Source organism: Xenopus laevis, chromosome 1S, assembly GCF_017654675.1.
Source record: "Xenopus laevis strain J_2021 chromosome 1S, Xenopus_laevis_v10.1, whole genome shotgun sequence".
In the NCBI taxonomy this organism is placed as follows: Eukaryota; Metazoa; Chordata; class Amphibia; order Anura; family Pipidae; genus Xenopus; species Xenopus laevis.
In genome coordinates this window covers 124,168,802-124,190,302 of record NC_054372.1, presented here as the reverse complement: position 1 = coordinate 124,190,302, position 21,501 = coordinate 124,168,802, and positions in this window count along the sequence as shown.

Sequence of the window (21,501 nt, the reverse complement as noted above, 5' to 3'; positions counted from 1 at the left end):
TGGGAAAAAATCAGCAGTTAGTAGTGCTGCTCCTTTTACACTGAAATCCATTTTTTGAAAGAGAAAACTTTTTTAAAGCTTTATTTAATTCTGAAATCTGACATGGGCCTAGACATATTGTCAGTTTCCTAGGTGCCTACAGTCATGTCACTTCTGCTCTGATAAAATTCAGTTATTCTTTACTGCTGCACTGCAAGTTGGTAACCCGATAACAGCTCCCTGGTAGATAGAAGCACAGCACTCAAAAGTAAAAATCCAGTTCCCACTGCCACTCCTTCAGTTACATTGAAACAACAGCCTGTCAGAAAGTAGTTCCATAGTGCAGCACTGGTTCTTTCTGAAAGCACATGACCAGGCAAAATGACCTGAGATGGCTGCCTACAAAACAACATAACAACTAAAAAAAAAATTTGTTGGGTTAGGAATAAAATTTGACATGGTACAGTGAATTATTTGCAGTGTAAACAGTGTAATTTAGAAATAAAAACTACTCCATAAAAATCATGGCAGAATCCCTTTAAGTTGTACAAATCACGGAGTTGTAGAAATCATTCCCTAATATTTTCAAATTATCAGCACATTTACTCACATATTGTGACATTACCTGAAGTTTGTTAAAATCATCTCTTTACAACGTGCTGTCAATGATTCCCATCAAAGGTAATTTTATGTAGCCTCCTACTTGCCAATACTTCCAGGAGACAGATATACTTAAAAATGACTATGGCTAGAAACTGTAGATTTTATATACTGAACTTACTGTACCAGCAGAGAGGCCTATCAGCCCTAAAAAAGTAATTAAAATGTAAATTTAGGGAAATGAATATACTCAATGGGGGGGTCATTTATAAAGTTCTTGCAGTGCATATTTATTCGCAAATGGTTGTATTGGCCACGTTTTTTCCTGAACAACAAAATATTGCACCGCTGTGCCGTATTTCCTGCTTTTGCAAATTCACATTGCACACAAATATTCGCAAACGAGATGGGTGTTTGCGTGAGTCCTTCTACTGCGGGAGGTCATTGTGTGCGAAAATAGTAATTTAAATTAGCAAAATTTTACAATACTATCTCTAATGACTTTGGATGGACTCCACCAATCAACAGTCAGACAGACTTTGTACAAATGGAGGAAAGAAGGTGCTAAAGGGCTCTGGTTGCCTTGTAAAAAGTGGCCTAAAGTATGGAAGCATTTTAGCCTCCTTCATTGTTATTTAAAGTGTTGTGCCTCTCTATAGAAAGATAATCATATCGAATGATAATATTTCACATGCTGTTTTGTTTGTGTGAGAACACCGGGCTGGAATGTTTATTATATGCCCAATTAATTTCCTGTTTTATTTTACAATTTCCTTGTTTAGGAGATCAGAAGAGACCTCGTGTAGTGCTACACAGAAATGGATAGGAGTACAAAGAGAAGAATTTGCTTTGTTTTCTGTCCTACTAAACAGCACATGTCTACAGTTTCAAACCATTAATTTTCTTGTAATCACTTCACACACTCTTCTTTGGCATATAGAAGATAGATTGGAGGAGAGCAGATGTACTTTTCAAATGTACTTTTCATACTGTCTTATGTTGAAAGTGAAATAACTAAGCTTCATACCTTTAGTTAGGAAGATTTTTGAAAGACTCATGAGATAAAATCAAACAAATTATTACATTGCCAGATAAATAGTTACTGCATGCATTTACAATAATACATTACAGAATGTAGTAATTGATTGCTCATTCCTTATCTGGAGCATTGGGCTTCTACCCCTTAACTCAGTGGTTGTCAAACTTTTTTAGTTTGCGTTCCCACTTTGCATGTCCAGCCTTTGCTCAGGGCCCTCCTTAGGTCATGAAATGGGTACAAATATAGAAAAATATCATTATCAGTCATACAAATATACTAAAGATAGATAATAAGAATATCTAGCAAAGAGAAGACATATGCACCCCACATCTCACCCTAACTGATCTATAGATGGGATTTTATGTTTAACTAGGAGAGAAAATTACTATTCTCCCCAATTTCACACCCTACCTGGTACTGTATTCAGGACAGATACTCCCAGTCTCACAGTTTGGGAACCAGTGTCTAAACTGTAAACTTAAGTGAGGTAAGTGGAGTGGGATGTAAGAAAGGGTAAACAACATTTAGAGCCCTTGATGTTATAAAAGTTCCCTCCATTCCTCCAGCAGCTAGGAATAAGAGATAGACAGAGAGAGAGAGAGAGAGAGAGAGAGAGAGAGAGAGAGAGAGAGAGAGAGATAGATAGATAGATAGATAGATAGATGATAGATAGATAGATAGATAGATAGATAGATAGATAGATAGATAGATAGATAGATACTATGCCTGCCTGCCTATTCTCTATTTCAGCACTTTCACTTAATGAAGGTTTCTCACTATCAATCTATTTATCTAGTTTGTGCTGGACAAAGTATATTATGGGGCTATAATATGCCTATATCAGTTTTCAAAAGTTTTGTCAAGCAGGGTTACACAGATAGAATGCTGAAATGTGTTCCATTTGTTTGCACACAGAATTTGGTTCTGTTCCCTTTGTGTAGAAGTTTAAATTTTAATGATTTCTGCTTGCTAAATAGTCTGCTTCCAAAAGACATTACAGATCAATGTTCAACACTCAGAGGCATAGGAAACTGGAAGGCAGCAAAATGGTCTATACAAATTGTATGCTATAGAGACATGTGTGGCCTTCACTCATGCTTACAATGGAACAAGAAATATGCAGTTACTGTTAAGATAAAGCATTCTCTCCTGTCCCCCATGTGCAGAGCATCTACTAAAAGCAACCAGGGTCGAATGCTGTGCAATAAATTCAGCAAACACAGCAGGCTGTATCCAATCACCACTCCTCTCTGCTCCTTGGAGAATTATTTTGTTTGGCATAAATTATTAATTTATTACAAGGAGCCCTAAAGTAGGAATAACTCAGTTTGCTAAAAGATGCAAACCATTTGGAAATGGATCTCCCAGGATCCTAAAAGCAGCTGAGAAGAGATAACCTTGGTCTGCTGAAACCTTGCCTCAAATGGCTTCAAGTCATACAGGGGGTGCTGCTAAATTTGCACTTAAAGCAGTTTATGTCTGAAGATCAATCCGTAGTTTATAGTTTCACTTAAAAATCATATATCATTTCAGCTCATGTATGCTGCCTGTTCATATGAGAATGGCATATCCTTGCTGTTTCAATAGACAGCAAGCAGTTGAACGCAGCTCTACCAAAAGCAATAGAACATGTTATTTTGCTGGTATATAAGCCTTTTGATTTTTTAGCACAGTTGTGTACGTTATTTTATCCAGGGCTTATCTGGTGAATGGCAGACCATTGGCAAAGAGTGATTTTCAGAAGAATAAATCAAGTTAGTGAAGTCACTTTTTGTATCAAATGTTAATTCCTCATAAACCTTTCATCACAAATCAGAACAAATTCATCTGCACCTGATTAAATTGTTACACAGAAATACCTGCCTCAATACTAATATAATCCTCTGCCCCAATTCTAAGTGCCGCAGAGCACTAATAATGTAATATAGTAATGTAATAATGTAATGAAATATAATTTCTACATTTTTATACATTTCATGCATACAAAAAGTCATAAGAATAATGTTCTCACACCTGTAGTATATTGTAGGGCAAATGGAGGCAGGATCACTAGTGCAGAGAGTAACCTGCATTCCATCCCTCCTCTTTCTTTCTTAATTTCTTTCTTTTCTTTATACAAAAAAATGGAAATTTGGCTAGTAAGTTTAACAGATGTGGCTTTTTGTTAAAGTGGTAAAGTGATGTCTTAGGCTAGGTTCTCACTTATTTTCATTATAGAAGAAGTCTTAGGTATACGGGTTAGCAAAAATGCTTTATAGAACACATTTGACAAGGTGTGGTTATTTATTGTATTATGTATGGATGTAGCATTTGGAGTTTAAATCTGTGAGCAGATTAGCCAATCCCTTGCCTTCTTCTGCAACTCTTTACTAATTGAAGTACATTTCTTGCTGGTAATATTATTAGAAAGTGCTGCATAAATTGTTGCCACTGCATAAATAAATGATGATAATGATGATAATAGTTGCATTACAACTACTGTACAACTTATAGCATCAGATGGACTGTTTCATTATGGGGCCTATTTATCATGCTATGTAAAAATACATCTCTGTGTAAACAGAAGCAACCATTTGACAATACAATGGGAAAATATGGCATTTATCCATCGCTATTTTAGCACTCTTTTTCCGCCAGACCATACTTTGTGCTTGAATTTTTCTGATTGACTTAATGGATTATGCAAGGTCTGAAGTGGTGTAAAATAACAGCATCAAATCCAATGTTCGAGCAGTGTAAAGTAAAAGAAACACCTTAATATACACACCATTTTAGTTAAACGCAGGTTTTTTTCCCCACTGTTTTTCTGAAAAAATGATTTTACACAGTGTGATGAATACACCCCTATATGCATGCAGTGAGTATTGTATGCTTTTCAGGGCTGTATTTTGGGTCCATGTCACCCTAGACAAAGAAGAAAAAAATCACTGGCACATAAGATTTCTGTTTGCAGGGCAAGCCCTTTCCATTTAATCCTATATAATAATCTTCAAGTGTCTCTGTGTCCGTGGAATTGCGCTACTGCGCATGTGCCCCACGGACCGACACAGGGACTGGATGGGCAGCAGCCTATCAGAGCACAGCAGCCTATCAGAGCACAGCTCTGTGTCATTCTGCTAAAACAAAAACTTCAATTGTGGACAAGGAATATTGAGGAATAAGGAGAGGCAGGAACATCCTGTAGAGACATACGGTTGCCATATCTGCTGAACCTCAATAAGGCATCATGTGCTGTGTAACTTTCTATACACACGCGCTGCCCAGTTTGTACAGACACAACAAATCCTCCCACCGGTGTCCCTCCCTGTTCTGTATCCAGAGTACAGCTGATTTTGCCTCCTCTTCTCTTCCCATTGGCGGAGCCGCGGAATCACGTGCTCGAGTAATCTGCATTCACAGGCTCAACGACTAATCTTCCTGGGACCGCCGAACTCCAAAGAGCAGTAGGGGAACAAACCATTCCCGTGCAGGCAGTGGCCCGACCTGAATGTTACTTTCACCCTCCTGACTTCCCGGCTGGGGCTGGCTTTGGCAGGTAAGGGCAGATCTGGTCACTGTTATTTTTAGAAAGAGTGATCACTCGGGGCAGTCATGGGGCTGATCCATTAAAGGGTGTCGCAGAGAAGCTCTGCTGTATGGCAGCCCCTGCTGCTGCTGATTCATCATCCCATCATACATGTCACAAAACGCGTTGTTGGTGACGCAGTGTATCATACATATATTTACTTACTAAAGGCTTTGTATGATTAAACATGTCATGGTGATGACTCATTATACATAACATACCCACATCTGATGTGCTGCACTTTCTAAACCTGCTTATAGGGATGCTTCTCCTACTGTATCTTAATTAACAAGTCATTCAAGACATTTTTTTAATTGAAAAATATACTATATATATCCTATATAATAATCTTCAAGTGTCTCTGCGTCCAGTCCCTGTGTCCGTGGAATTGCGCTACTGCGCATGTGCCCCACGGACCGACACAGGGACTGGACGCAGAGACAGGATCTGTAGGATACACATCCCCGTAGGTGCCGCTGCCAACCCGTTGGACGAGCTCGAAGTCCTGCTGCGGGTTCTTGCGGAGGATATCCGCTCTCGACCGGATCACCGCCGATTCCATCTTTCACCAGAGGCGGCCGCAGTCTAACTAAGGACGGGGCCTTCTTTTAATGGTCCGTGGCCCCTGCAGTGGGCTTAGTGCTAAAGCATGGCTCCCGTGCCATTTTCTGTAAAGGAAACCGACAATAAACCAAGGGAGCGTGACGTTTGCACAGCGAACTCTTACTTTGCGTCGCGAGATAGGACAGTAACTTCTCAGCTCCCGCACACTGGAAGTAGGAGGAGGAAGCAAAGGCACACGGACCGTCTCTGGCGAATTCTAGCGCCCGTTAATTTAACGGGCTTAATGTCTAGTAATTAAAATAAAAAATGGAAAGTTAATTGACATCTGCATTATTAAGCGGCAAGGACTTTCCCTGCAAACATAAGTCTTGTGTGCCGGTGAATTTCTTATTCTTGGCTACATTGGAGGTTGCCGAAACCTCTATCATCATGCACCAAGCTACACAAACTGGGTGAAGTAAGGGAATGCGGTTGCCCCACGCGTTCCTGACCCTAGACAAAGACCTGTTTTGCCAACATCATGTATACATGCACCATAGTTTGGAACAAGTACAAGGTACTGTTTTATTAGTACAGAGAAAAAGGAAAATCATTTTTAAAAAATTAGATTTATTCCTTAAAGGAGAAACAAATCCTAACCAATAGTGTTAGAAATTTAGACCCGGCCTAATGTTCATCATCTCTATAATAATAATGATCTAGGCCTTTAAAGTTGTCACAGGAGTTTCCTATCTTGGATGTTGTTTTGTTTTTAAATGGACTCTATTAGAGACGGCCTTCCCTTAAAGGAAAACGAAAGATTAAATATAGAAGTAGGGCAGAAATATTGAACATTATGGGGGTTATTTATCAAGTCCGAATTTATCTCAATATCGGCTGCTGCAAACTCAGTTCTAACCTACTCGGGTTTTTAACGCTTATTTATTATTACATTTTCCCGAAAATTACCTTTGCAGGAAAAGCTCCGATTTTTCACGATTTTTCCGTGAATTTTCACCCAAAAGCTCCGAAAACATAGTGAAATTGCCCGAAACCCCCGATACAACCAAAAATCAACGGGACTGTTCCCATTGACTTTTATGCAACCTCGACAGGTTTGAGATGCCGTGTTTTTATATTCGGGGTTTTTTAGTCCTCGGGGTTTAATAAATTCCGAAAAATTTGTGATTTTTTTTTAAAGCCTATTATAACACAAAAAATCCAGAATTCTTTGGATTTTGGGGAATTTTGGGTATTCGGAGCTTAGTAAATAACCCCCTATGTTTTGGCTTCAATATTAGCCCAAGGCAACCACAGCCCTTTAGCATCAAAGATGCTCCAGTAGCTCCCCAACTTCTTTTCTGCTGATTCACTGCACATGCTCTGTGCTGCTGTCACTGACTGAGCTGAGGGACAGACGCACAAGATACTGAATATACATAACAAAAATGTCACAATACAAGGTAAATAATTCAAATTATTGGTACACGGCAGCTCAGAAACCAGCACACTTTGCACCAGAATTTAATAATCAGTCCTGTAGCATCAGTTTATACAGTATGACAGACAAACCTCCTTTTCTGCTTGATGATTAGCTGCCCGTAGCCCACTGAGCATGTGCATGCCACAGACAGTTCTAACAGAACCCTTGATGGGAAACTCCAATTTTGAAGGCCTGGTTCATCTTTTCTATAGAGGGGCTCAACCTTTAGGCTGGTTCAATAAGTTCAGTTTATAAAATATGGCATTTCTAGCCATATTTATTTTAATTGTTTAGTTCTTTAATTCTGAGCTTTTTGGATGACAGGATCCTGTATATGGGAGCCCATATGAACTAACTGGTTTCTCAATCAATGCTTTTTTGCATTCGTTTTGAAAATTAATATTTAATTAACATAATTTAATTGAAACTATTTATAAATATGGCCTCTATACATCATACAATATATTACAGCTTCTCCACAGTATAACAGGGGGCAGAACAAATATAGAGCAATTCCACAGTGGAGTTATTTCAACTGCCCTCCTCAATCTCAGCAACTATGGGACATTAGCAACATATCTGTACTTTGCAAAAGGTGAGCATCCCCTTCACATAATATTTTTGATGAAAAATTACTTTTCAACACTAATGTAAAAAAGATCTGTACATTTGAGGAATCAGATAGTACAAAGCTTAATTCCATATTATAAACAAATCTCTGCATTTTGAAAATTTCTTCCTTCCTTGGCTACTTCCTTCTTCTCATATTTCCCAACACTTAACACTTTCTCTTGCCAAGTGTGGGATAAATATGTCAGGAAAAAAACCCAGATAATTAAAGTGATGATTCTCCACTTTCAGCCTCTTGGGCTTTGCAATGGCTGCATTGTAACCAAAGTGGTGGATCAGAATTAGTGGTAATGCTGTGAAACTGTTCACTAAAGACTTAAGCAAAGATGCAGATGCTGAGAATGGAACCCAGGCTGCAGAAAGATTACAAAGATACTTAAACCACTTAAAGCACTTCTGGTTAATATTAGAATCTATTTAATAATTTAACATATGGTAAGCTGCATTTTATAATCTGGTCAAAATCTTTAATTTGTATAAGTAAACTCACTATCATAGGTTCAGGGCATGGCCATCCAAACCCCAATTTAATAATGCATTATAATTTGCACCTGTATGTAAATCATTTACAAGCTAATGGGTATGCCATTTTGCAGCAATATTTTTTCTGGCTTTACAGTGCATACTATCTGCTTACAGATTTCACCCAACTGCCATACAACTACAGCTAAAAATGTAACTGTGCTTGTGCATATATGTATATATCCGAGAATTCAAAACCGGCACACCCATGTAAAATCTTCACCTCTTTATTTTAGTGCATCATATTATATACATGATCCAATGTTTCGGTCCTCATTAGGACCTTTTTCAAGGTTTCAGACTGCTATATACTTTATATATATTAAAAAAGAAAACAAGCCTATTAAAAAATACATCTGCTATAATTTGTGTTTATGTTCACATAAACGGGTATATTTATCAAAGATTGAAGTTAGAGATCACCACAGTCCGCTAGCGTGAAATACCGCCTAACTCCATTCTTTTCTATGGGATATTTAAAGGTGTATTTATCAAAGGGGGAACTTTCACTTTCACACTTTGATAAATACGCCTTTAAAAATCCCATAGAAATTAATGCAGAGAGGCGGTATTTCACTCTAGCAGAATGTGGTGATCTCTAACTTCACTCTTTGATAAATATACCCCTATGTGACAGTTCCCCAAGACATAGGGGAAGATTTACTAAGCAGCAGATTTTCACCAGCGTCAGCTTCGCACCCATCGCAACACTTTGCCAGACGCAAATGTGCTCAGACTACGCCAATTCACTAATATGTGGAGTTTCGTCCTGGGCGAGTGCGAATGACCACTAACGACTGTCTGTTTCACTAGCGAATTGGTGCCTGTGCCAGTTAATAAATTGGCAATGTCCCTGCGGGTGGCAACACTGGCGAAAAGTCGCTAGCATTAGCCACTTCGCTCTTTAGTTAATCTGCCCCATAGAGTATAACAGTGCACAATTGTAAACCAAATAAAAAAGGGTATCAGTTACATTATTATATAACATAATTAAGTTTTACACAATTTAGTATTAGCATAACTGTGGCGTAACAACAGTGAAGTCAGGCCATGAACACTGATTGCCATTATGTATTGTTGAACAGTTTCTCCACATTATAACAGGGGACAGAACAAATATAGAGCAATTCCACAGTGGAGTTGTTTCAACTGTCTCAGCAACTATGGGACATTAGCAACAGACTTCATAGGCTTTAGTTTTCTGTACAGTTTCCCACTATAGCTAAAGATAAAATGCTATAGAACCCAAAAAGATTTCTAATCCAGAGCAGGTAAGAGAAGGAGAAAGAAAGATCACAAAACAGAATGAGTCCTACCTAACACAATCTACCTTGTAAGGTTCATATACGTATGGCCTGGACATAAGTGCATGAGAACTAAGGAAAGCAAATACACCTCTTAGGGCTCATTGACACAGCACTTCCCTCTGGGCATTGCTTTACTCTACAGATTAATAATGCAGTGCACTTGGCCTTTAGCACCTGTTTTCTGTACTTTAAGTGGTGAACATTAGTTATACCAGTGACCTATAGTTAGTGATAGGGTCTCTTTAAGGGTGCAAAATCATACCCTTAGTTCTCATTTACACAACAATTTTGTCCAGAGCATTATTGCATTCTATAAATTGCAAAAAAATAAAAATATAATCAAGACCAAAGTGCAGAGTTTAGCACTGACAGGAACAAGATATCCTTGCCCATATTGCTATATTCACCTTGTACTCACCTTTGTTCCTTCATATTAGAGAGTAGAATAGAGAACTCCTATCTGTCACCCCAGCCCCCATTGTGTAGCAGAAAGACCTGCACTTTGGGAACTGGCCACTAAGCACAATGCAGTGTGCACTTTAAAAATCCATAATAATCCCACATGTAAACCCAATTATTAAAAGATATGAAAGACCGTTTGCAGAAATAATCCTTTCCCTGTGCAAGATCAAACACATTTTGACTAATGGAAAACTATACTTTGAATAATGTAGGTCTCTATAAAAATGTGTAGCATAAAACAGCTCATATGTAAAACCCTGCTTTGTGTAAATAAACATTTTTTTAAAAAAAAATACTATTTTAGCAGTATGTGCCATTGGGTAATCCTAAATAGAAAATTGCCATTTAAAGAACTAAGGGGCAGCCCCTGGGATCCTAAGATTCATGGTGCACAGAAACAAACCATATATGTTAGGTCACATGAGCTGATCTACAGATTTAAAAAAAGCTTTGAAATTCGACCATCGAATTAAAAAACTTTTTCAACAAATTTGCGGTTGAATAAAAATTCAAATTGTCAAATTTCTATTTGACCAAAAAAAAACTATAAAAGTTCTGTGGAAGGTCCCCATAGGCTAACATTGCACTCGATAGCTTTAATTTGGCGAAGTATGAAGTCAAAGTTTTTTTTAAAGAGACAGTACTTCGATTATCAAATGGTGGAATAGTTGAACGATTTTTACTTTGAATCGTTCGAATTGAAGTCACATGGTCAAATATAGCCTATTCGATGGTCGAAGTACCCAAAAATTTACTTTGAAATTCGAACTTTTTGACATTCGAACCATTCACTCGAGCTTAGTAAATCTGCCCCTTAAAGCACATACACATAAAAATCTGCATAATGAAAGTCCTTTGCAAATTAAACATGGAACACAAATAGTTTTTTTCATTAAAATATCCATACCTGTTATAAAGGTGTTTAAATATCTGAGCTGTCAATCAAATATTATCTGCCCCACCCCTATGCCTGAGGCATAGAGGTGGGCAGTCAATTACTTTCAATTTCCATTAGGCAATCCCTACATGTCACTGCCCTCCTAACATTTCCCCTTCCCTCCTCAGGCTCTATAATTATGTAGGGCACTGTGCATGGACATTAGACCCCCATTCTTGTGCAAACACAAGATTTTGGGGTGCTACACAATTTGTCTTAATAACAGTGTCTACAAAATAGCTCCTGCCAGCTTGCTGTGATTATGTAATACCAAGACTGAAGGAAACAAAATTTAAATAATAAATATAGTGAAGGAAAAGTTTATTTTGCACAACTAACATAATAGAAAATAATTTGGAATTATTTCTTTGGGTGACAGGTCCCCTTTAATCCTTTTTCAGTTAGAGCTGCAGTTTTTCTGGTCAGGTGATCTTTGAGGCAGCATAGAGAATATAATAAAATGGTGGTAAACAAAATAAACTGTTAATTAAAGGGTGGATCATCCTTAAGTTAACTTTTGGCATTTTATAGAATGGCCAATTCAAAGTAACTTTTCAGTTGGTCTTTATTATTTTTTATAGTTTTTTTTTTAAACTTTTTCCTTCTAACTCTTTCCAGCTTGCATATGGTGGTCACTGACCCCCATCTAACATGAAATGCTTTATAAGGCTGCAAATGTATTGTTATTGTGACTTTTTATTTCTCACATTGCTATTCAGACCCTCCCATAATTATATTCCAGTCTCTTAGTAAAATTAATGTTTGGTTGCTAGGGTAATTAGGGCCCTAGCATGCAGAATGCTGAAATTGCAAACTAGAGATATGCTGAATAAAACGTTAAATAACGTAAAAACCAAACCAAATAATAAACAATGAAACCCAATCATAAATTGTCTCAGAATATCATTTTCTACATCATACTAAAGTTAACTCATAGTTGAACAACCACTTCAAGCATTCATTCTGGGGGTATAGTTATCCTTTAAGCCTAAACATAACTAGTGTGATATCTTTAACTATGTTTAGAACTAAGGTTAATGCCATACGTATGGTGTCCACAAGGTGAAAACAAAACAAAAAAAGAGCATTTTACAAATGAATAACTTAATATTAAGAAAATGCTCCAACATTGCTGAAAGGATAAAATTGTATGTAGCTGTTATAGCAATGTTTGGCTTGTCTGACTGTTCTGTATCTCTATGTCTCAGTGGTGATTGATCACAGTTAATAGATACAGCATTGGGATCCCTCTAAAGGGACTTGGGACTTCTTGCCATTGCCAGCAGCCTAATGGGTTTTGTCATTCCAAGCAACATGTTCAGAGGCACATGGATTTTTTACATAACGAGAAATGATCAAACACAGTGGTGGGTATAGGAGTTGCTTAAAGTAATATTAGACATAGGATTATTATAAGGATTAGCATTTTTTAACAAGCTGGATCTTGGTTCACAATTACAATATATGCAGGTTTTGACACTCATTCACACATATACTCTATAAGGAAATAGTATTTCACATGGCATTGTTCAGTCAGATCATGGCTTTATCACTAACTTCTAGCAGACTCTACCATAGGCCATCATATGATCAGACCCACCATTTCTACATGCCCAGTAGATCCTATGCCTTCTCAACTGCCACAAACGTTGCATGCATCCAGAATAAAACAGCAAGGTTTGTATAAAAAAAAAAAATGAGTGAGCTAGCCTTTAAAAATGAAAAGGTACACAGCTCCACCATGTGTACATTGTGCAAAAATGCAATTGTATTGGTTCACTGGATTACTGTGGAGAAGGTTATGTGCATGGTTTCTGTTGCAACACAAAAGCCATGATTATCCTGTAAATTATATCCTTATAAATGACTCTTAGTGGTGTCATCTGTTAACAGAGCCCTAAATGGATCCATAAATGGATGTCATCCATAAACAGAGATTAGTGATGTCATTTTTGTCACATGACTCGCTAAAACTTGTTTATTATAATAAATAAAGTACCCCCTTGTTGGAAAATACGAGGATATTAGAAGTAACCTTAGCGTTTCATGGAACGCATAGACTTACTGTATAATATACTTGTATTTTACAATAGGAGGTACTTTATTTACTATATGATATGAATATAATACACAAGAGCCATGAATATCCTGTAAATTATATCCTTATAAACAATGACTAGTGATGCAATCTGCTATTAACGGTGAGTAGTGATGTAATTTCTGTCACATGACTCACTAAAACTTGTGTATTATAATAAATAAAGTAGCCCTTGTTGGAAAATATAAGGATATTAGAAGTTAACTTATAATATAATATGACTTATAATATCCTTATATTTTACAATAGGGGGTATTTTATTCACTATATAATACACAAGAGCCTTGAATACCCTGTAAATTATATCCTTATAGACATTGCTTAGGTTTTTCATCAGTTATAATTGGTGCTCAGTTATGTAATTTGTGTCACATGACTCAGTCGGCCATTATGCCTTTATATGGTCATGGAGCTCCTCAGTGGCTTATAATATACGTGTAAAATATACAATACAGTCATTTTTTAAAAGTCCAAGCTATTAGTTATATCATTAAAAATGGTGAATTTTGACTGAAATAGATAGCAATTGTTTCTACAGCTGTTGCTCTTTTCCAGCACCTCTTCCTCCAACATGTCCTTACCTGGGCTTCTTTACTTCTTCTTTCTTCATGCTTGCTCCCTCCCAAACTCTCCCATCTCGTCTGCTTCCCTCACATTTCCCCCCTCCTACAGTTTCTCTAACTTGTGACACATCTAATATGGCCACAATGACATTGAGGTTGGGAAACCTGGATTGAGAATAAAAAGCAAAAGATACACAAACAGCAGCTTCCTAGCAGTAAGACACGATATGACTGTTGGATGCGAACGTTGCATGTTGAGTCTTCATCCGACAGTCGTGTCAGATGCACGTAGCAACAACGTCCGACATTCCTATTAACTTACCTTAGATTTGGCTCATCCAACGTGACGCCTGTGATTCATCTCGGTGCGTCGGAACGGATGCTATCGCAGGTAAAATTGATTGTGTAGTTCTAAACTAAGGTTACACATTTATTAGTGGTGCTTGCGAAGCAAAGCATCACTACTGTTATCTTGCAAACTTATTTTTATTAGTGGTGCTTGCGAAGCAAAGCATCACTACTGTTATCTTGCAAACTTATTTTTATTCTTCTTCCGTATGAAAGTTTGGCGCGTAACTAGTCCCGCACCGTTTGTCCTAGACCCATGAATGAGGTGTCAAATCGTGCGGCTTAATCGGGAATGGGGTGGTATGACTTTTCTAAGGGGTGGGTGGTTAATTGCCCCTTGCGGGGGCAATTAACCACCCCGAAAAGTCCCATAGATTAACATTGAGGCCAACTTTTGACGGATTCTAGCGCAGAGAGGGAATCTTGTAGAAACGTTAAATTTACCACATTTGAAGAGGTTTGCGACCTGTGTCAGATGATACCCCACACGAGGGTATAAGTTTTACCCCCGGGGCAGGAGAGGTCCCCAAATTTGCCCCATTGACTTATCATGGGGAATTTATCGAATAATTAGTTTGTCGCAGACCCATGAATGAGGTGTCAAACCGTTCAGCTTATTCGGGAATGGGGTGTTGTGACTTTTCTGTCCTATTTTGGGGACCCAAAAAAGTGAGCGGAGCCGCAAACAACCAATCAGATTTTCCCTATTGACTTCAATGAGAAAATGTAAACAGCTGTAATTCTCACAGTAATAAAGCCAGAGCTCCCAAACTTGGCACCGTGGGTCACTGGGTGACTGCGGCCAAAATTTACAAAAAGTGGGCGGAGTCTACAACAGCCAATCAAATTTCAGCCATTCAATTAAATAGGAAAATTTTAAACTGCTGCCGCTCTTAGACGGTTAATGGCAGCCTCCTCAAAGTTGGCACAGTTGGTCACTGGGATTAAAATTAAGAAAAGTGGGTGGAGCCAAAACCAACCAATCAGATTTCTTTGATTGGTTTTAATGGGAAAAATTAAGAAGGCTGCCATTCTCTCAGTATTGATGTCAGGGACCTTGAATATCACAAATGTGGTCGCTGGGGGTTTCCACTTCAAGTTTAGAAAGTGGGCGGAGCCACCAACAACCAATCAAATTTCATTCATTGATTTTCAATAGAAAAAAATAAAAATGCTGCCATTTTTACACAATAAATGACAGCATTCCCAAACTTTGGAATGTTAGTCACTGAGTGACTGTTGTTCACAATTAGGAAAAAAAAGGGGCGGGGCAACAACAGCCAATCAGATTTCAGCCTTTGACCTTAATGAAAAATGATAAACTGCTGCTATTATCACGGTTTAAATGCTAGGTGTACCAAACTTGGCTCAATTACTCACTGGGTGACTGCGGTCAAAATTTAGGAAAAGTGGGTGGAGCCATAAACAGCCAATCCGTTTTCACCTATTGACTTCAATGTAAAATTTTTGATTACCGCCGTTCTCACAGTTTTAAAACCGGAGGCCCCAAACTTGGCACTGACCATGACTAGGTAACTGGGGTTAAAATTCAGAAAAATGGGCGGAGCTTAAGACAGCCAATCAAATTTTACCTAACGCTAATCAATGGGAATATTTAAATTCCTGTCATTCTTACACTGTTAATGTAAGAGTGCTCAAACTTGGTCCATTTGGTGACTGGGTTGCAAATTTTTAAAAGTGGGCGGAGCCAAAAATAGCCAGTTTGTTTGGATTGATTTCAATGGTAAAATTTGGTTGGCTTTAAATTTCACCGGTTTAATCCGGATTCTACCGACTTTGTGTACTCTCTAGGCACCAGGGGCGACTGGGCAAGACACCCAACATATATGGGGGGCCTGAGTTTTGCCATGGCAAGCACCACTCACATTTTCTTCAGGAAATGTACCTCTCTAGTTGTTATTGCTACTTTTTATTACTCATCTTTCTATTCAGGGCCTTTCCTATTCATATTCCAGCCTTATATTCATATCAGTGCATGGTTGCTAGGGAAGTTGGGACCCTAGCAACCAGACTGCTGAAACTGCAAACTGGAGAGCTGCTGAGTAAAAAGCTAAATAACTCAAAAACCACAAATAGTAAAAAATTAAAACCAATTGCAAAATGTCTCAGAATATCATCATACTAAAAGTCAATGCAAAGGTGAACAATTAACTGAAAGGTGAACCACCCATTTTGACAATACTCTGAACAACTTATTTAGGATTTCTAGGCAGATCATATCACTGTAACAGTAAAAATATACAAAATACAATGGTACATTCAACCTCACATTTGAGTTTAAACCAAATAAGAATGCCACTCTAAAATGTTTGTAGCACTTTGAGAAACAGGATTTGACTGGCTTAGCTTGCTCAATACTAAAATCATCACAAGATGGCAGTCTCAGCACACATTTAATCATTCTCCACTAAGTTTAAAAAAAAACAGCTTGATGCACAAAATGTCAATTTCTTCCTGTAAAACCAGTTGCATTAAGTACAGAGGGGGGAGACCCCACAACAGAGGACCCATAAGAGTGACCCATTATTTTGCATGCGTTAAACCATGATTTCCTGCTAAGTGGGCCCCCAAAATTTTCTTTTGCGGAAGGGCCTGGGTTCCCAAGCTTATACCCCTATGCAAAGCATTTTTTGCTAGTACCCAGTATTCTAAAACCTACAAAATTATAATATGAAATGTTATTACACCAATTTATATTACTGGCCGCACTACAGAAATGAGCATACAGATAGCAACTTTAAGGGACAAGTTAGGTTAAAAGTCAAACAACTCTTATAATAGCATCAGTTGACATTGAAACAGATTTGTAAATAATCAGGAAAGAAAAATTGTAGCTTGTTGTAGTTTTACTATAATAAGACCATTTACGGAAAATAAGCACAGATTACTATTCTGCCTGAAAAAAAATATCCCGCAAATAGTCACACTGGACATTTGCAGTTCTATAAACATGGGAAATAATTTATAACTTACCTCCAAGGTCCAGTTCCTATAACAAGTTTCACTGAGTAATATGACACAAGTGAAATTGCTAAACACAATTTATAAAAATAGATTTTAAACCTTTTCCATGGTTCTTGCATATTATATTTTTACATTGCACATACAGTATGTGTGTGCTCGTGTACAGATACTGGGGCTCATTTATCAACATTGGGAAAATTTGCCCATGGCCAGTTACCTATGGCAACCAATCAGTGATTAGCTGTTTGAAGCCAGCTGCAAGTAGAACAATGAATGCAGCAACTTGATTGGTTGCCATATGTTACTGCCCATGGGGTGAATGGCTAGCAGTATTTAAAGGTAATGAAACTATATTATACATATTATATTATTAAATAAAATAGCATTTCCATGCAGCATTTTCTAAGACATTGAGCTATGCAGCCATTATTTCCAGCCAGCTAGTCCCTTTCAGATCCTCAGATTTGCAGTTTAGAAAAACGGGATACAAAGGGAAAAGCAGCAATTATGTAATTATTATCTATTTGCAGCTATTGGCAAATTGGGCAAGCTGTGAAATAGGGAAAGAATGGGTTTTCTCAAGATCACACACACTGTAAGTGGCAAGCAGTAATTGAACTCTCAAATGAAGTGTACTTAACACCTTAACTACTACAATGCACCATCATGCATAATCAGGCTGGGAACAGATGCCTTTGTTTTAAAGTTTTGCATTAAAAGCAGCTAATGATGTGTTTCCTTTAACTCAAGTGCTATATACAGTGTACTGTATGTAAAGACTTTGTGTACTGTTTAAAAAAAAAACCACAAAATGTAGAAGTCATACAGAACAGACAACTTCTGGCAAACTGTTTATTAAGATTATTGCAACCATCATACTCATCCCTGCTAGGTTGGAGTGGAAATGGCTGATAATAGTAGTTCTTCCAAATTAGGAGCCTAGGGGACAGTATACCCTATTTGTGCACAAGCCTTCTATTCATTGAACTCATGTTAAAAAGTGTTATACTGCCCCTTTAAGTTGTGCTTTTTGAACGGTATAAACCACCTGTTGAACTTACCCATGTTGTAGCCTATAAATGCAGCAGCTAATTCTCTCGCAATTGTCCCCCCATAGATTCTTTCATACATCATGCTGCAACCCTAAGAAGTGTACAGTGGGCCAACATTGGCTTGTAGTACCTGCAGTTTATAGCTGTGTATTGCTCAAAAACTGTATTCTCTCTTACAGATATTTGGACAGGCTTGGGCCACCAATAGAACCATCATGAAATCCCTTTAGGTGAGTCACATACGTGGTGTGCACAGGACCACTTTATCATACATTACTTGGTCCAACTAGTACAACTATTCTAAATAACAAATTACATACACCTTAATGTAATTTTAGGAATCAGTGTGTTGATTGTATGAAACTGTGCAATCCTTCTACATCAGGAGTTCCCATACTTTACTAATGCGAGGTCTACTTTTAGTGATGTTGTCCCATTATGATCTACATCTATAAAAGCATTGTTAGCATTCTTTTCCATGGAAAATATGACTTAAATACTGATTTATGGGAAAATGTATAATGCTATATTTAACAATATATTTAACTGGTTATTCCAGTGAGCACCACGGGCGCTTCTCTTCTGGCTTCTCCTTTCTTCTCGTGGCTGCGCATGCACATTAGAGTGAAAAGCTGAACTTTAACTAAAAAGTTGGCTTTTTCATTCTATTGCACATGCATCTGCCCCGGGAAATTTGAAGAAAGAAGAAGCCGGAAGAGGATCACTCCGTGGTGCTCGCTGAATTAAACCGGTGCAGTTTTCTGCTGATAGGAGCACCGGCCCGGGGTTTCAGGTAAGTAAATACATTTACTTGGGGATGCCTAACATTTGAAATCCCCAAGCATGAAATGACTTTCCTTCTCCTTTAAAGAAAGTAAACATGGGATTTTATTTTTTTACCTTTACATCCCCTTTAAGCAATAGAACAAACATCAATAAATTTCACCATTTCCTTTACCATCTTTATATGTAAATGTAAGGACTACTATATTTAGCAATCACTGTAAGAATGAGCAGTGAAACTTTGTTGCTTAAAAGGGTGGAGCAAGGAAACAAAATCTAGACTGGGAGTGGTGACAGACACTCATACAGTTTGAACATTAAACTCATGCTGAAGATCGGCCTTGTGACATGGAGGTAAAAGAGAACAATCAAAGAGGAACTGATGGATTCACCAATGCTGCCTTTCAGGTAGGACTCCTGCCATTACACCTTATACCTGCAAAGTTCATGAGTTTTTACTAGAGACAGTTATTGAGAAAGATATTACAACAACAATGGAATGTTTTTTTACATAAATCAGTGATGTGCAAACAGTGAACTTCAAACCAAACTGTTACCAAATCAGGTAGATGAAGTCATTTGGAAGCACAGAGATAAATGATAGAAATGGTTAATTTGGATAACCTTTAAGCTTAAATAAATGTTGTATTTTACAAACCTAAAGGTACTTTTCAGCACGGTTAGTACAGGCGTGACATTTTGCTCTAAGCCAGCAACACAAAGACAAATAAAAGCTAAAACAAAGGTTGCTCATACAGTGCCAAAGCTTTTCTTGTTTTCCCAGCAACTAGATCTGTAGAAAAGCAGATTTATACACAGAGAGGTTGGAGTGATGTGGGGAGCACAATGCTTATGGTTTTACATTAATTCCAATAGGTTTTTATACAGGAGGTGAAAATGAAACCCATCTAATATGTATTCAGAAAAAACGTCTGTGGAAATGCAGTTACTGTTAGGTTTGGCACCTGCCTGGTATTTTGCTGGTCTGGCTGATAATAATGATGCTTGTGCCAATGTTATCAACAGGGAAGGAAAACAAAAATATAGGAAAGCCAGAAATCTTTCCAGAAAAGGTGGCAACACTAGCTATTGTATATTCATTTGCATTCTATGGCTCTATCTGGGTCTAACAGAAAGCTGCCCTATAATGATTATAATAATGTGATGTTCATAATTACTTCACACACTCCTTTTGTCATGTATTTATTCATAACACACCCTGCTGCAGCTGATTTACTGTGTCCCTTCATTTGCTAAATTAAAAAACACTATATAGGGGGAATGACATAAAAAGGCATAAATAAAAAAGAAAATCAGATAAAGAAGCACAAAAGTTTGCACTTCTCAGTAAAATATCATTCAATAGCACAAAGCTTTTAAAACCAAGTGGAAGTTTGTGCATTTACTTGGTACAAATATAGTCTCACATTGCATATACTATCGAAAATTAGAAAACATTTCCCACTGTGCAAATTTGTAATACCATGTATTACATCAGTTCATGTGAATATTTTAAGCTGTAACCTCCAAATGGGTATAAATCAGGTATGTGTAAGAAGATGTTTGAATAAATTGCCAGTACCATCTTTTCTGTTTCTGAAAAGAGCAAGAGAGCAAGATTTTCCCCCATGTAGGAAAATCCAGCAGCCGCTAAAATAGGAGAAAGAATATGTGGTGAAATCCATCTTTATTCAGCAGATGGAAGTGTCTAGCTGTTGCACTCAGTAGGCCACATTGTAAAAGACCAATGATCAGTGATCCCAAACCATGTTGCTCACCAGCCCTTGTATGTTGCTTCCAGTGACCTCAAACAGGTGCTTATTTTTTAACCCCTGCTTTGGTGGCAAGTTTTGGTTGTATAAAAAACAGGTGTACTGCTAAAAAGAGCTTCCTGTAGGCTGCCAGTCCACATAGGGGCTACCAATAGGCAATCACAGGATTTATTTTGCACCATTCTGTAACATTATTTCTGCTTGCATTGGTCCCCAACTCTTTTTACATCTGAATGTGGCTCACAGGTAAAAAAAAAAAAATGTTGGGGACACCTGTTATAGATGATTTCTGAGGGGACTTCTTTCTGTGACCCAAAGAGTTAATTTAGAATGAATGATTTACCTTTTTTCATTATATTGATTAGTGATGGGCGAATTTGCGTAAAATTCGCGAAACGGCGCCGGCGTCACATTTTTTACGCCGGCGCCCGTCTTTGACGCCGGCGATTTTTTTTCGGGCGAATTTTCACTAGCGTTTTGTGAATTTATTCGCTGACGGCGAATTGCGCAAATTCGCCGCGAATTCGCGCCTGCCGAATAAATTCGCCCATCACTAATATTGATCATTGCAGCAGAACATTTCACTTTCATATAGGAGATCAAAGAGAATCACCATTACCAGCACCCGATTCTGGGACTTGGTTAAAATCACTGTAGACTGCTCCAGGATAGGTAATACAATTACCTGTATACAGAGCATGTGTTTCCTTGCAGCAATGTTGCCCTATTCTTAATCCTGCATTCTCCCCATATACTGTATCCATATGAACACAAACTGAACTGAAGAAATGAACCATACTGCCTTTAAAACCCCATGGATGTGCAACTTACTA